The sequence below is a fragment of the Takifugu rubripes genome, chromosome 15, assembly GCF_901000725.2.
Source record: "Takifugu rubripes chromosome 15, fTakRub1.2, whole genome shotgun sequence".
In the NCBI taxonomy this organism is placed as follows: Eukaryota; Metazoa; Chordata; class Actinopteri; order Tetraodontiformes; family Tetraodontidae; genus Takifugu; species Takifugu rubripes.
In genome coordinates, this window is record NC_042299.1 from 7,411,620 (window position 1) to 7,425,880 (window position 14,261).

At 38.3% G+C, this 14,261-nt stretch overlaps 23 non-coding genes across 23 annotated transcripts; all 23 read right to left on the bottom strand.

The window, feature by feature from the left end:
• Nucleotides 1-559: 559 nt before the first annotated feature.
• trnav-aac (transfer RNA valine (anticodon AAC)) lies at nucleotides 560-632 on the bottom strand. Its single transcript has one exon. It is a non-coding gene; the product is annotated as a tRNA-Val (tRNA).
• A 100-nt stretch (nucleotides 633-732) lies between these two features.
• Nucleotides 733-805, bottom strand: trnav-cac (transfer RNA valine (anticodon CAC)). Its single transcript has one exon. It is a non-coding gene; the product is annotated as a tRNA-Val (tRNA).
• Nucleotides 806-1,590: 785 nt separating this feature from the next.
• On the bottom strand, nucleotides 1,591-1,663 carry trnav-aac (transfer RNA valine (anticodon AAC)). The gene has a single exon. It is a non-coding gene; the product is annotated as a tRNA-Val (tRNA).
• Nucleotides 1,664-1,763: 100 nt separating this feature from the next.
• trnav-aac (transfer RNA valine (anticodon AAC)) lies at nucleotides 1,764-1,836 on the bottom strand. Its single transcript has one exon. It is a non-coding gene; the product is annotated as a tRNA-Val (tRNA).
• Nucleotides 1,837-2,122: 286 nt separating this feature from the next.
• On the bottom strand, nucleotides 2,123-2,195 carry trnav-cac (transfer RNA valine (anticodon CAC)). Its single transcript has one exon. It is a non-coding gene; the product is annotated as a tRNA-Val (tRNA).
• Nucleotides 2,196-3,047: 852 nt separating this feature from the next.
• trnav-aac (transfer RNA valine (anticodon AAC)) lies at nucleotides 3,048-3,120 on the bottom strand. Its single transcript has one exon. It is a non-coding gene; the product is annotated as a tRNA-Val (tRNA).
• Nucleotides 3,121-3,406: 286 nt separating this feature from the next.
• Nucleotides 3,407-3,479, bottom strand: trnav-cac (transfer RNA valine (anticodon CAC)). The gene has a single exon. It is a non-coding gene; the product is annotated as a tRNA-Val (tRNA).
• Nucleotides 3,480-4,331: 852 nt separating this feature from the next.
• Nucleotides 4,332-4,404, bottom strand: trnav-aac (transfer RNA valine (anticodon AAC)). The gene has a single exon. It is a non-coding gene; the product is annotated as a tRNA-Val (tRNA).
• A 297-nt stretch (nucleotides 4,405-4,701) lies between these two features.
• trnav-aac (transfer RNA valine (anticodon AAC)) lies at nucleotides 4,702-4,774 on the bottom strand. Its single transcript has one exon. It is a non-coding gene; the product is annotated as a tRNA-Val (tRNA).
• Nucleotides 4,775-4,874: 100 nt separating this feature from the next.
• Nucleotides 4,875-4,947, bottom strand: trnav-aac (transfer RNA valine (anticodon AAC)). The gene has a single exon. It is a non-coding gene; the product is annotated as a tRNA-Val (tRNA).
• A 1,211-nt stretch (nucleotides 4,948-6,158) lies between these two features.
• Nucleotides 6,159-6,231, bottom strand: trnav-aac (transfer RNA valine (anticodon AAC)). Its single transcript has one exon. It is a non-coding gene; the product is annotated as a tRNA-Val (tRNA).
• Nucleotides 6,232-6,505: 274 nt separating this feature from the next.
• Nucleotides 6,506-6,578, bottom strand: trnav-cac (transfer RNA valine (anticodon CAC)). Its single transcript has one exon. It is a non-coding gene; the product is annotated as a tRNA-Val (tRNA).
• A 1,025-nt stretch (nucleotides 6,579-7,603) lies between these two features.
• Nucleotides 7,604-7,676, bottom strand: trnav-cac (transfer RNA valine (anticodon CAC)). Its single transcript has one exon. It is a non-coding gene; the product is annotated as a tRNA-Val (tRNA).
• Nucleotides 7,677-7,942: 266 nt separating this feature from the next.
• trnav-cac (transfer RNA valine (anticodon CAC)) lies at nucleotides 7,943-8,015 on the bottom strand. Its single transcript has one exon. It is a non-coding gene; the product is annotated as a tRNA-Val (tRNA).
• A 273-nt stretch (nucleotides 8,016-8,288) lies between these two features.
• trnav-aac (transfer RNA valine (anticodon AAC)) lies at nucleotides 8,289-8,361 on the bottom strand. The gene has a single exon. It is a non-coding gene; the product is annotated as a tRNA-Val (tRNA).
• Nucleotides 8,362-8,813: 452 nt separating this feature from the next.
• On the bottom strand, nucleotides 8,814-8,886 carry trnav-aac (transfer RNA valine (anticodon AAC)). The gene has a single exon. It is a non-coding gene; the product is annotated as a tRNA-Val (tRNA).
• Nucleotides 8,887-9,338: 452 nt separating this feature from the next.
• On the bottom strand, nucleotides 9,339-9,411 carry trnav-aac (transfer RNA valine (anticodon AAC)). Its single transcript has one exon. It is a non-coding gene; the product is annotated as a tRNA-Val (tRNA).
• Nucleotides 9,412-9,511: 100 nt separating this feature from the next.
• trnav-aac (transfer RNA valine (anticodon AAC)) lies at nucleotides 9,512-9,584 on the bottom strand. Its single transcript has one exon. It is a non-coding gene; the product is annotated as a tRNA-Val (tRNA).
• A 286-nt stretch (nucleotides 9,585-9,870) lies between these two features.
• On the bottom strand, nucleotides 9,871-9,943 carry trnav-cac (transfer RNA valine (anticodon CAC)). The gene has a single exon. It is a non-coding gene; the product is annotated as a tRNA-Val (tRNA).
• Nucleotides 9,944-10,786: 843 nt separating this feature from the next.
• trnav-cac (transfer RNA valine (anticodon CAC)) lies at nucleotides 10,787-10,859 on the bottom strand. The gene has a single exon. It is a non-coding gene; the product is annotated as a tRNA-Val (tRNA).
• Nucleotides 10,860-11,644: 785 nt separating this feature from the next.
• On the bottom strand, nucleotides 11,645-11,717 carry trnav-aac (transfer RNA valine (anticodon AAC)). Its single transcript has one exon. It is a non-coding gene; the product is annotated as a tRNA-Val (tRNA).
• A 100-nt stretch (nucleotides 11,718-11,817) lies between these two features.
• On the bottom strand, nucleotides 11,818-11,890 carry trnav-aac (transfer RNA valine (anticodon AAC)). Its single transcript has one exon. It is a non-coding gene; the product is annotated as a tRNA-Val (tRNA).
• Nucleotides 11,891-13,919: 2,029 nt separating this feature from the next.
• Nucleotides 13,920-13,992, bottom strand: trnav-aac (transfer RNA valine (anticodon AAC)). Its single transcript has one exon. It is a non-coding gene; the product is annotated as a tRNA-Val (tRNA).
• Nucleotides 13,993-14,261: the final 269 nt, after the last annotated feature.

Below are 14,261 nucleotides of genomic sequence, written 5' to 3' on the forward strand. Positions count from 1 at the left end.
GACCTTCTGCATGTTAGGCAGACGTGATAACCACTACACTATGGAAACTTGAAGCCAACGGAGTAGATCTTGCTAGCACAGGTTTAAAAAATACAATGATAAATATGTTTGAAATGTTATTTTTATGTATAAAATCGGACAAAATTTAACAAACACTTGTTTCCACCCATTTTCGAAACAGGGACCTTCTGCGTGTTAGGCAGACGTGATAACCACTACGCTATGGAAACTTGCTGACACCCGAGTGGATCGTGCTAGCAGAGATTTCTCCTCTGTAAACCATCAATAAATCGTTGTGGAGGTGTTTGCCTACATAACAGCTAAAGTTGTGTATCGCGAAACCATTTGATGATAAAAGGATTTACAAACGGGAGAAAAAAGACCAATGTTTCCACTTGGTATAGAACATGGGATATTTTGCGTGTTAGGCAGACGTGATAACCACTACACTATGGAAACTTGAAGCTGACTGAGTAGATCTTGCTAGCACAGGTTCAAAAAATACAATGATAAATATGTTTGAAACTTATTTTTTAGGATAAAATTTAACAAATACTTTTGTTTCCACCCGTTTTCGAAACGGGGACCTTCTGCATGTTAGGCAGACGTGATAACCACTACACTATGGAAACTTGAAGCCAATTGAGTAGATCTTGCTAGCACAGGTTCAAAATATACAATGATAACTATGTTTGAAACTTATTCTTTAGGATAAAATTTAACAAATACTTTTGTTTCCACCCGTTTTCGAAACGGGGACCTTCTGCGTGTGAGGCAGACGTGATAACCACTACACTATGGAAACTTGCTCGCATATGAGTTGATCGTGCTAGCAGAGATTTCTCCTCTGTGAACCATCACCAAATCATGGCAAAGGAGTTTGCGTACATAAATGAGCCTGGGAGCTATGCTGTCCGGGGCATTTTGCCCCTGGTAGGGTCTCCCAAGGCAGATTGGTCCAAAATGAAGGCTCAGACAAAGAATGGTTCATAAAACCGCGGGAGGAGCAACAATATGTTTGAAACTTATTTTTTAGTTTAAAATCTGACCAAATTTTAAAAAATACACCTTTGTTTCCAAAACAGGGACCTTCTGCGTGTGAGGCAGATGTAATAACCACTACACTATGGAAACTCGAAGCCAATTGAGTAGATCTTGCTAGCAGAGACTCAAAAAATACAATGATAAATATGTTTGAAACTTATTTTTTAGGATAAATTTAACAAATACTTTTGTTTCCACCGGTTTTCGAAACAGGGACCTTCTGCGTGTTAGGCAGACGTGATAACCACTACACTATGGAAACTAGCAGCCAACTGAGTAGATCTTGCTAGCACAGGTTCAAAAAATACAAAGATAAATATGTTTGAAACTTATTCTTTAGGATAAAATTTAACAAATACTTTTGTTTCCACCCATTTTCGAAACTGGGACCTTCTGCGTGTTAGGCAGACGTGATAACCACTACACTATGGAAACTTGAAGCCAGCTGAGTAGATCTTGCTAGCGCAGATTCAAAAAATACATTGATTAATATGTCTGAAACTTATTTTTTTTGGATGAAATTGGACAAAATTTAACAAATACTTTTGTTTCCACCCGTTTTCGAAACGGGGACCTTCTGCGTGTTAGGCAGACGTGATAACCACTACACTATGGAAACTTGAAGCTGACTGAGTAGATCTTGCTAGCACAGGTTCAAAAAATACAATTATAAATATGTTTGAAACTTATTTTTTAGGATAAAATTTAACAAATACTTTTGTTTCCACCCGTTTTCGAAACGGGGACCTTCTGCGTGTTAGGCAGACGTGATAACCACTACACTATGGAAACTTGAAGCCGACTGAGTAGATCTTGCTAGTGCAGATTCAAAAAATACATTGATTAATATGTCTGAAACTTATTTTTTTTTGGATAAAATTGGACAAAATTTAACAAATACTTTTGTTTCCACCTGTTTTCGAAACGGGGACCTTCTGCGTGTTAGGCAGGACGTGATAAACACTACACTATGGAAACTTGAAGCCGAGTGAGTAGATCTTGCTAGCACAGGTTCGAAAAATACAATGATAAATATGTTTGAAACTTATTTTTTAGGATAAAATTTAACAAATACTTTTTTTTCCACCCGTTTTCAAAACGGGGACCTTCTGCGTGTGAGGCAGACGTGATAACCACTACACTATGGAAACTTGCTCACATATGAGTTGATCGTGCTAGCAGAGATTTCTCCTCTGTGAACCATCACCAAATCATGGCAGAGGAGTTTGCGTACATAAATGAGCCTGGGAGCTATGCTGTCCGGGGCATTTTGCCCCTGGTAGGGTCTCCCAAGGCAGATTGGTCCAAAATGAAGGCTCAGACAAAGAATGGTTCATAAAACCGAGGGAGGAGCAACAATATGTTTGAAACTTATTTTTTAGTTTAAAATCTGACAAAATTTAAAAAAATATACACCTTTGTTTCCACGTGTTTTCGAAACGGGGACCTTCTGCGTATGAGGCAGACGTGATAACCACTACACTATGGAAACTTGAAGCCAGCTGAGTAGATCTTGCTGGCAGAGACTCAAAAAATACAATTATTAATATGTTTGAAATGTTATTTTTATGTATAAAATCGGACAAAATTTAACAAACACTTGTTTCCACCCATTTTCGAAACAGGGACCTTCTGCGTGTTAGGCAGACGTGATAACCACTACGCTATGGAAACTTGCTGACACCCGAGTGGATCGTGCTAGCAGAGATTTCTCCTCTGTAAACCATCAATAAATCGTTGTGGAGGTGTTTGCCTACATAACAGCTAAAGATGTGTATCGCGAAACCATTTGATGATAAAAGGATTTACAAACGGGAGAAAAAAGACCAATGTTTCCACTTGGTATAGAACATGGGATATTTTGCGTGTTAGGCAGACGTGATAACCACTACACTATGGAAACTTGAAGCTGACTGAGTAGATCTTGCTAGCACAGGTTCAAAAAATACAATTATAAATATGTTTGAAACTTATTTTTTAGGATAAAATTTAACAAATACTTTTGTTTCCACCCGTTTTCGAAACGGGGACCTTCTGCGTGTTAGGCAGACGTGATAACCACTACACTATGGAAACTTGAAGCCGACTGAGTAGATCTTGCTAGTGCAGATTCAAAAAATACATTGATTAATATGTCTGAAACTTATTTTTTTTTGGATAAAATTGGACAAAATTTAACAAATACTTTTGTTTCCACCTGTTTTCGAAACGGGGACCTTCTGCGTGTTAGGCAGGACGTGATAAACACTACACTATGGAAACTTGAAGCCGAGTGAGTAGATCTTGCTAGCACAGGTTCGAAAAATACAATGATAAATATGTTTGAAACTTATTTTTTAGGATAAAATTTAACAAATACTTTTTTTTCCACCCGTTTTCAAAACGGGGACCTTCTGCGTGTGAGGCAGACGTGATAACCACTACACTATGGAAACTTGCTCACATATGAGTTGATCGTGCTAGCAGAGATTTCTCCTCTGTGAACCATCACCAAATCATGGCAGAGGAGTTTGCGTACATAAATGAGCCTGGGAGCTATGCTGTCCGGGGCATTTTGCCCCTGGTAGGGTCTCCCAAGGCAGATTGGTCCAAAATGAAGGCTCAGACAAAGAATGGTTCATAAAACCGCGGGAGGAGCAACAATATGTTTGAAACTTATTTTTTAGTTTAAAATCTGACCAAATTTAAAAAAATATACACCTTTGTTTCCACGTGTTTTCGAAACGGGGACCTTCTGCGTATGAGGCAGACGTGATAACCACTACACTATGGAAACTTGAAGCCAGCTGAGTAGATCTTGCTGGCAGAGACTCAAAAAATACAATTATTAATATGTTTGAAATGTTATTTTTATGTATAAAATCGGACAAAATTTAACGAACACTTGTTTCCACCCTTTTTCGAAACAGGGACCTTCTGCGTGTTAGGCAGACGTGACAACCACTACGCTATGGAAACTTGCTGACACCCGAGTGGATCGTGCTAGCAGAGATTTCTCCTCTGTAAACCATCAATAAATCGTTGTGGAGGTGTTTGCCTACATAACAGCTAAAGATGTGTATCGCGAAACCATTTGATGATAAAAGGATTTACAAACGGGAGAAAAAAGACCAATGTTTCCACTTGGTATAGAACATGGGATATTTTGCGTGTTAGGCAGACGTGATAACCACTACACTATGGAAACTTGAAGCTGACTGAGTAGATCTTGCTAGCACAGGTTCAAAAAATACAATTATAAATATGTTTGAAACTTATTTTTTAGGATAAAATTTAACAAATACTTTTGTTTCCACCCGTTTTCGAAACGGGGACCTTCTGCGTGTTAGGCAGACGTGATAACCACTACACTATGGAAACTTGAAGCCGACTGAGTAGATCTTGCTAGTGCAGATTCAAAAAATACATTGATTAATATGTCTGAAACTTATTTTTTTTTGGATAAAATTGGACAAAATTTAACAAATACTTTTGTTTCCACCTGTTTTCGAAACGGGGACCTTCTGCGTGTTAGGCAGGACGTGATAAACACTACACTATGGAAACTTGAAGCCGAGTGAGTAGATCTTGCTAGCACAGGTTCGAAAAATACATTGATTAATATGTCTGAAACTTATTTTTTTTGGATGAAATTGGACAAAATTTAACAAATACTTTTGTTTCCACCCGTTTTCGAAACGGGGACCTTCTGCGTGTTAGGCAGACGTGATAACCACTACACTATGGAAACTTGAAGCTGACTGAGTAGATCTTGCTAGCACAGGTTCAAAAAATACAATTATAAATATGTTTGAAACTTATTTTTTAGGATAAAATTTAACAAATACTTTTGTTTCCACCCGTTTTCGAAACGGGGACCTTCTGCGTGTTAGGCAGACGTGATAACCACTACACTATGGAAACTTGAAGCCGACTGAGTAGATCTTGCTAGTGCAGATTCAAAAAATACATTGATTAATATGTCTGAAACTTATTTTTTTTTGGATAAAATTGGACAAAATTTAACAAATACTTTTGTTTCCACCTGTTTTCGAAACGGGGACCTTCTGCGTGTTAGGCAGGACGTGATAAACACTACACTATGGAAACTTGAAGCCGAGTGAGTAGATCTTGCTAGCACAGGTTCGAAAAATACAATGATAAATATGTTTGAAACTTATTTTTTAGGATAAAATTTAACAAATACTTTTTTTTCCACCCGTTTTCAAAACGGGGACCTTCTGCGTGTGAGGCAGACGTGATAACCATTACACTATGGAAACTTGCTCACATATGAGTTGATCGTGCTAGCAGAGATTTCTCCTCTGTGAACCATCACCAAATCATGGCAGAGGAGTTTGCGTACATAAATGAGCCTGGGAGCTATGCTGTCCGGGGCATTTTGCCCCTGGTAGGGTCTCCCAAGGCAGATTGGTCCAAAATGAAGGCTCAGACAAAGAATGGTTCATAAAACCGCGGGAGGAGCAACAATATGTTTGAAACTTATTTTTTAGTTTAAAATCTGACCAAATTTAAAAAAATATACACCTTTGTTTCCACGTGTTTTCGAAACGGGGACCTTCTGCGTATGAGGCAGACGTGATAACCACTACACTACGGAAACTTGAAGCCAGCTGAGTAGATCTTGCTAGCAGAGACTCAAAAAATACAATTATTAATATGTTTGAAATGTTATTTTTATGTATAAAATCGGACAAAATTTAACGAACACTTGTTTCCACCCTTTTTCGAAACAGGGACCTTCTGCGTGTTAGGCAGACGTGATAACCACTACGCTATGGAAACTTGCTGACACCCGAGTGGATCGTGCTAGCAGAGATTTCTCCTCTGTAAACCATCAATAAATCGTTGTGGAGGTGTTTGCCTACATAACAGCTAAAGATGTGTATCGCGAAACCATTTGATGATAAAAGGATTTACAAACGGGAGAAAAAAGACCAATGTTTCCACTTGGTATAGAACATGGGATATTTTGCGTGTTAGGCAGACGTGATAACCACTACACTATGGAAACTTGAAGCTGACTGAGTAGATCTTGCTAGCACAGGTTCAAAAAATACAATTATAAATATGTTTGAAACTTATTTTTTAGGATAAAATTTAACAAATACTTTTGTTTCCACCCGTTTTCGAAACGGGGACCTTCTGCGTGTTAGGCAGACGTGATAACCACTACACTATGGAAACTTGAAGCCGACTGAGTAGATCTTGCTAGTGCAGATTCAAAAAATACATTGATTAATATGTCTGAAACTTATTCTTTAGGATAAAATTTAACAAATACTTTTGTTTCCACCTGTTTTCGAAACGGGGACCTTCTGCGTGTTAGGCAGGACGTGATAAACACTACACTATGGAAACTTGAAGCCGAGTGAGTAGATCTTGCTAGCACAGGTTCGAAAAATACAATGATAAATATGTTTGAAACTTATTTTTTAGGATAAAATTTAACAAATACTTTTTTTTCCACCCGTTTTCAAAACGGGGACCTTCTGCGTGTGAGGCAGACGTGATAACCACTACACTATGGAAACTTGCTCACATATGAGTTGATCGTGCTAGCAGAGATTTCTCCTCTGTGAACCATCACCAAATCATGGCAGAGGAGTTTGCGTACATAAATGAGCCTGGGAGCTATGCTGTCCGGGGCATTTTGCCCCTGGTAGGGTCTCCCAAGGCAGATTGGTCCAAAATGAAGGCTCAGACAAAGAATGGTTCATAAAACCGCGGGAGGAGCAACAATATGTTTGAAACTTATTTTTTAGTTTAAAATCTGACCAAATTTAAAAAAATATACACCTTTGTTTCCACGTGTTTTCGAAACGGGGACCTTCTGCGTATGAGGCAGACGTGATAACCACTACACTATGGAAACTTGAAGCCAGCTGAGTAGATCTTGCTGGCAGAGACTCAAAAAATACAATTATTAATATGTTTGAAATGTTATTTTTATGTATAAAATCGGACAAAATTTAACAAACACTTGTTTCCACCCATTTTCGAAACAGGGACCTTCTGCGTGTTAGGCAGACGTGATAACCACTACGCTATGGAAACTTGCTGACACCCGAGTGGATCGTGCTAGCAGAGATTTCTCCTCTGTAAACCATCAATAAATCGTTGTGGAGGTGTTTGCCTACATAACAGCTAAAGATGTGTATCGCGAAACCATTTGATGATAAAAGGATTTACAAACGGGAGAAAAAAGACCAATGTTTCCACTTGGTATAGAACATGGGATATTTTGCGTGTTAGGCAGACGTGATAACCACTACACTATGGAAACTTGAAGCTGACTGAGTAGATCTTGCTAGCACAGGTTCAAAAAATACAATGATAAATATGTTTGAAACTTATTTTTTAGGATAAAATTTAACAAATACTTTTGTTTCCACCCGTTTTCGAAACTGGGACCTTCTGCATGTTAGGCAGACGTGATAACCACTACACTATGGAAACTTGAAGCCAACTGAGTAGATCTTGCTAGCACAGGTTCAAAAAATACAATGATAACTATGTTTGAAACTTATTCTTTAGGATAAAATTTAACAAATACTTTTGTTTCCACCCGTTTTCGAAACGGGGACCTTCTGCGTGTGAGGCAGACGTGATAACCACTACACTATGGAAACTTGCTCACATATGAGTTGATCGTGCTAGCAGAAATTTCTCCTCTGTGAACCATCACCAAATCATGGCAAAGGAGTTTGCGTACATAAATGAGCCTGGGAGCTATGCTGTCCGGGGCATTTTGCCCCTGGTAGGGTCTCCCAAGGCAGATTGGTCCAAAATGAAGGCTCAGACAAAGAATGGTTCATAAAACCGCGGGAGGAGCAACAATATGTTTGAAACTTATTTTTTAGTTTAAAATCTGACCAAATTTTAAAAAATACACCTTTGTTTCCACCCGTTTTCGAAACAAGGACCTTCTGCGTGTGAGGCAGATGTGATAACCACTACACTATGGAAACTAGAAGCCAACTGAGTAGATCTTGCTAGCACAGGTTCAAAAAATACAAAGATAAATATGTTTGAAACTTATTCTTTAGGATAAAATTTAACAAATACTTTTGTTTCCACCCGTTTTCGAAATGGGGACCTTCTGCATGTTAGGCAGACGTGATAACCACTACACTATGGAAACTTGAAGCCAAAGGAGTAGATCTTGCTAGCACAGGTTCAAAAAATACAATGATAACTATGCTTGAAACTTATTCTTTAGGATAAAATTTAACAAATACTTTTGTTTCCACCCGTTTTCGAAACGGGGACCTTCTGCGTGTTAGGCAGACGTGATAACCACTACACTATGGAAACTTGCTCACATATGAGTTGATCGTGCTAGCAGAGATTTCTCCTCTGTGAACCATCACCAAATCATGGCAGAGGAGTTTGCGTACATAAATGAGCCTGGGAGCTATGCTGTCCGGGGCATTTTGCCCCTGGTAGGGTCTCCCAAGGCAGATTGGTCCAAAATGAAGGCTCAGACAAAGAATGGTTCATAAAACCGGGGGAGGAGCAACAATATGTTTGAAACTTATTTTTTAGTTTAAAATCTGACCAAATTTAAAAAAATATACACCTTTGTTTCCACGTGTTTTCGAAACGGGGACCTTCTGCGTATGAGGCAGACGTGATAACCACTACACTATGGAAACTTGAAGCCAGCTGAGTAGATCTTGCTAGCGCAGATTCAAAAAATACATTGATTAATATGTCTGAAACTTATTTTTTTTGGATGAAATTGGACAAAATTTAACAAATACTTTTGTTTCCACCCGTTTTCGAAACGGGGACCTTCTGCGTGTTAGGCAGACGTGATAACCACTACACTATGGAAACTTGCTCACATATGAGTTGATCGTGCTAGCAGAGATTTCTCCTCTGTGAACCATCACCAAATCATGGCAGAGGAGTTTGCGTACATAAATGAGCCTGGGAGCTATGCTGTCCGGGGCATTTTGCCCCTGGTAGGGTCTCCCAAGGCAGATTGGTCCAAAATGAAGGCTCAGACAAAGAATGGTTCATAAAACCGGGGGAGGAGCAACAATATGTTTGAAACTTATTTTTTAGTTTAAAATCTGACCAAATTTAAAAAAATATACACCTTTGTTTCCACGTGTTTTCGAAACGGGGACCTTCTGCGTATGAGGCAGACGTGATAACCACTACACTATGGAAACTTGAAGCCAGCTGAGTAGATCTTGCTAGCGCAGATTCAAAAAATACATTGATTAATATGTCTGAAACTTATTTTTTTTGGATGAAATTGGACAAAATTTAACAAATACTTTTGTTTCCACCCGTTTTCGAAACGGGGACCTTCTGCGTGTTAGGCAGACGTGATAACCACTACACTATGGAAACTTGAAGCTGACTGAGTAGATCTTGCTAGCACAGGTTCAAAAAATACAATTATAAATATGTTTGAAACTTATTTTTTAGGATAAAATTTAACAAATACTTTTGTTTCCACCCGTTTTCGAAACGGGGACCTTCTGCGTGTTAGGCAGACGTGATAACCACTACACTATGGAAACTTGAAGCCGTCTGAGTAGATCTTGCTAGTGCAGATTCAAAAAATACATTGATTAATATGTCTGAAACTTATTTTTTTTTGGATAAAATTGGACAAAATTTAACAAATACTTTTGTTTCCACCTGTTTTCGAAACGGGGACCTTCTGCGTGTTAGGCAGGACGTGATAAACACTACACTATGGAAACTTGAAGCCGAGTGAGTAGATCTTGCTAGCACAGGTTCGAAAAATACAATGATAAATATGTTTGAAACTTATTTTTTAGGATAAAATTTAACAAATACTTTTTTTTCCACCCGTTTTCAAAACGGGGACCTTCTGCGTGTGAGGCAGACGTGATAACCACTACACTATGGAAACTTGCTCACATATGAGTTGATCGTGCTAGCAGAGATTTCTCCTCTGTGAACCATCACCAAATCATGGCAGAGGAGTTTGCGTACATAAATGAGCCTGGGAGCTATGCTGTCCGGGGCATTTTGCCCCTGGTACGGTCTCCCAAGGCAGATTGGTCCAAAATGAAGGCTCAGACAAAGAATGGTTCATAAAACCGCGGGAGGAGCAACAATATGTTTGAAACTTATTTTTTAGTTTAAAATCTGACCAAATTTAAAAAAATATACACCTTTGTTTCCACGTGTTTTCGAAACGGGGACCTTCTGCGTATGAGGCAGACGTGATAACCACTACACTATGGAAACTTGAAGCCAGCTGAGTGGATCGTGCTAGCAGAGATTTCTCCTCTGTAAACCATCAATAAATCGTTGTGGAGGTGTTTGCCTACATAACAGCTAAAGTTGTGTATCGCGAAACCATTTGATGATAAAAGGATTTACAAACGGGAGAAAAAAGACCAATGTTTCCACTTGGTATAGAACATGGGATATTTTGCGTGTTAGGCAGACGTGATAACCACTACACTATGGAAACTTGAAGCTGACTGAGTAGATCTTGCTAGCACAGGTTCAAAAAATACAATGATAAATATGTTTGAAACTTATTTTTTAGGATAAAATTTAACAAATACTTTTGTTTCCACCCGTTTTCGAAACGGGGACCTTCTGCATGTTAGGCAGACGTGATAACCACTACACTATGGAAACTTGAAGCCAATTGAGTAGATCTTGCTAGCACAGGTTCAAAAAATACAATGATAACTATGTTTGAAACTTATTCTTTAGGATAAAATTTAACAAATACTTTTGTTTCCACCCGTTTTCGAAACGGGGACCTTCTGCGTGTGAGGCAGACGTGATAACCACTACACTATGGAAACTTGCTCGCATATGAGTTGATCGTGCTAGCAGAGATTTCTCCTCTGTGAACCATCACCAAATCATGGCAAAGGAGTTTGCGTACATAAATGAGCCTGGGAGCTATGCTGTCCGGGGCATTTTGCCCCTGGTAGGGTCTCCCAAGGCAGATTGGTCCAAAATGAAGGCTCAGACAAAGAATGGTTCATAAAACCGCGGGAGGAGCAACAATATGTTTGAAACTTATTTTTTAGTTTAAAATCTGACCAAATTTTAAAAAATACACCTTTGTTTCCAAAACAGGGACCTTCTGCGTGTGAGGCAGATGTAATAACCACTACACTATGGAAACTCGAAGCCAATTGAGTAGATCTTGCTAGCAGAGACTCAAAAAATACAATGATAAATATGTTTGAAACTTATTTTTTAGGATAAATTTAACAAATACTTTTGTTTCCACCGGTTTTCGAAACGGGGACCTTCTGCGTGTTAGGCAGACGTGATAACCACTACACTATGGAAACTAGAAGCCAACTGAGTAGATCTTGCTAGCACAGGTTCAAAAAATACAAAGATAAATATGTTTGAAACTTATTCTTTAGGATAAAATTTAACAAATACTTTTGTTTCCACCCATTTTCGAAACTGGGACCTTCTGCGTGTTAGGCAGACGTGATAACCACTACACTATGGAAACTTGAAGCCAGCTGAGTAGATCTTGCTAGCGCAGATTCAAAAAATACATTGATTAATATGTCTGAAACTTATTTTTTTTGGATGAAATTGGACAAAATTTAACAAATACTTTTGTTTCCACCCGTTTTCGAAACGGGGACCTTCTGCGTGTTAGGCAGACGTGATAACCACTACACTATGGAAACTTGAAGCTGACTGAGTAGATCTTGCTAGCACAGGTTCAAAAAATACAATTATAAATATGTTTGAAACTTATTTTTTAGGATAAAATTTAACAAATACTTTTGTTTCCACCCGTTTTCGAAACGGGGACCTTCTGCGTGTTAGGCAGACGTGATAACCACTACACTATGGAAACTTGAAGCCGACTGAGTAGATCTTGCTAGTGCAGATTCAAAAAATACATTGATTAATATGTCTGAAACTTATTTTTTTTTGGATAAAATTGGACAAAATTTAACAAATACTTTTGTTTCCACCTGTTTTCGAAACGGGGACCTTCTGCGTGTTAGGCAGGACGTGATAAACACTACACTATGGAAACTTGAAGCCGAGTGAGTAGATCTTGCTAGCACAGGTTCGAAAAATACAATGATAAATATGTTTGAAACTTATTTTTTAGGATAAAATTGAACAAATACTCTTGTTTCCACCCATTTTTTAAACGGGGACCTTCTGCGTGTTAGGCAGACGTGATAACCACTACGCTATGGAAACTTGCTGACACCCGAGTGGATCGTGCTAGCAGAGATTTCTCCGCTGTAAACCATCAATAAATCGTTGTGGAGGTGTTTGCCTACATAACAGCTAAAGATGTGTATCGCAAAACCATTTGATGATAAAAGGATTTACAAACGGGAGAAAAAAGACCAATGTTTCCACTAGGTATAGAACATGGGATATTTTGCGTGTTAGGCAGACGTGATAACCACTACACTATGGAAACTTGAAGCCGACTAAGTAGACCTTGCTAGCACAGGTTCGAAAAATACAATGATAAATATGTTTGAAACTTATTCTTTAGGATAAAATTTAACAAATAATTTTGTTTCCACTCGTTTTTGAAACGGGGACCTTCTGCATGTTAGGCAGACGTGATAACCACTACGCTATGGAAACTTGCTGACACCCGAGTGGATCGTGCTAGCAGAGATTTCTCCTCTGTAAACCATCAATAAATCGTTGTGGAGGTGTTTGCCTACATAACAGCTAAAGATGTGTATCACGAAACCATTTGATGATAAAAGGATTTACAAACGGGAGAAAAAATACCAATTTTTCCACTTGGTATAGAACATGGGATATTTTGCGTGTTAGGCAGACGTGATAACCACTACACTATGGAAACTTCAAGCCAACTGAGTAGATCTTGCTGGCACAGGCTCAAAAAATACAATTATTAATATGTTTGAAATGTATTTTTTTGTATAAAATCGGACAAAATTTAACAAACACTTGTTTCCACCCGTTTTTGAAACGGGGACCTTCTGCGTGTTAGGCAGACGTGATAACCACTACACTATGGAAACTTGATGCCAACTGAGTAGATATTGCTAGCACAGACTCAAAAAATACAATTATTAATATTTTTGAAACTTTTTTTTTTGGATAAAATTTAACAAATAGTTTTGTTTCCACCCATTTTGGAAACTGGGACCTTCTGCATGTGAGGCAGACGTGATAACCACTACACTATGGAAATTTGAAGCTGACTGAGTAGACCTTGCTAGCACAGGTTCAAAAAATACAATGATAAATATGTTTGAAACTTATTTTTTAGGATAAAATTTAACAAATACTTTTGTTTGCACCCGTTTCCGAAACGGGGACCTCCTGCGTGTTAGGCAGACGTGATAACCACTACACTATGGAATCTTGAGGCCAACTGAGTAGATCTTGCTAGCAGAGACTCAAAAAATACAATTAATAATATGTTTGAAATGTATTTTTTTTGTATAAAATTGGACAAAGTTTAACCAACACTTGTTTCCACCCGTTTTCGAAACTGGGACCTTCTGCATGTTAGGCAGACGTGATAACCACTACGCTATGGAAACTTGCTGACACCCGAGTGGATCGTGCTAGCAGAGATTTCTCCTTTGTAAACCATCAATAAATCGTTGTGGAGGTGTTTGCCTACATAACAGCTAAAGATGTGTATCGCGAAACCATTTGATAATAAAAGGATTTACAAACGGGAGAAAAAAAGATCAATGTTTCCACTTGGTATAGAACATGGGATATTTTGCGTGTTACGCAGACGTGATAACCACTACACTGTGGAAACTTGAAGCCGACTGAGTAGATCTTGCTAGCACAGGTTCAAAAAATACAATGATAAATATGTTTGAAACTTATTTTTTAGGATAAAATTTTACAAATACTCTTGTTTCCACCCGTTTTCGAAACGGGGACCTTCTGCGTGTTAGGCAGACGTGATAACCACTACACTATGGAAACTTGAAGCTGACTGAGTAGATCTTGCTAGCACAGGTTCAAAAAATACAATGATAAATATGTTTAAAACTTATTTTTTAGGATAAAATTTAACAAATACTCTTGTTTCCACCCATTTTCGAAACTGGGACCTTCTGCGTGTGAGGCAGATGTGATAACCACTACACTATGGAAACTTGAAGCCAACTGAGTAGATCTTGCTAGCAGAGACTCAAAAAATACAATTATTAATATGTTTGAAATTTATTTTTATCTATAAAATCGGACAAAAT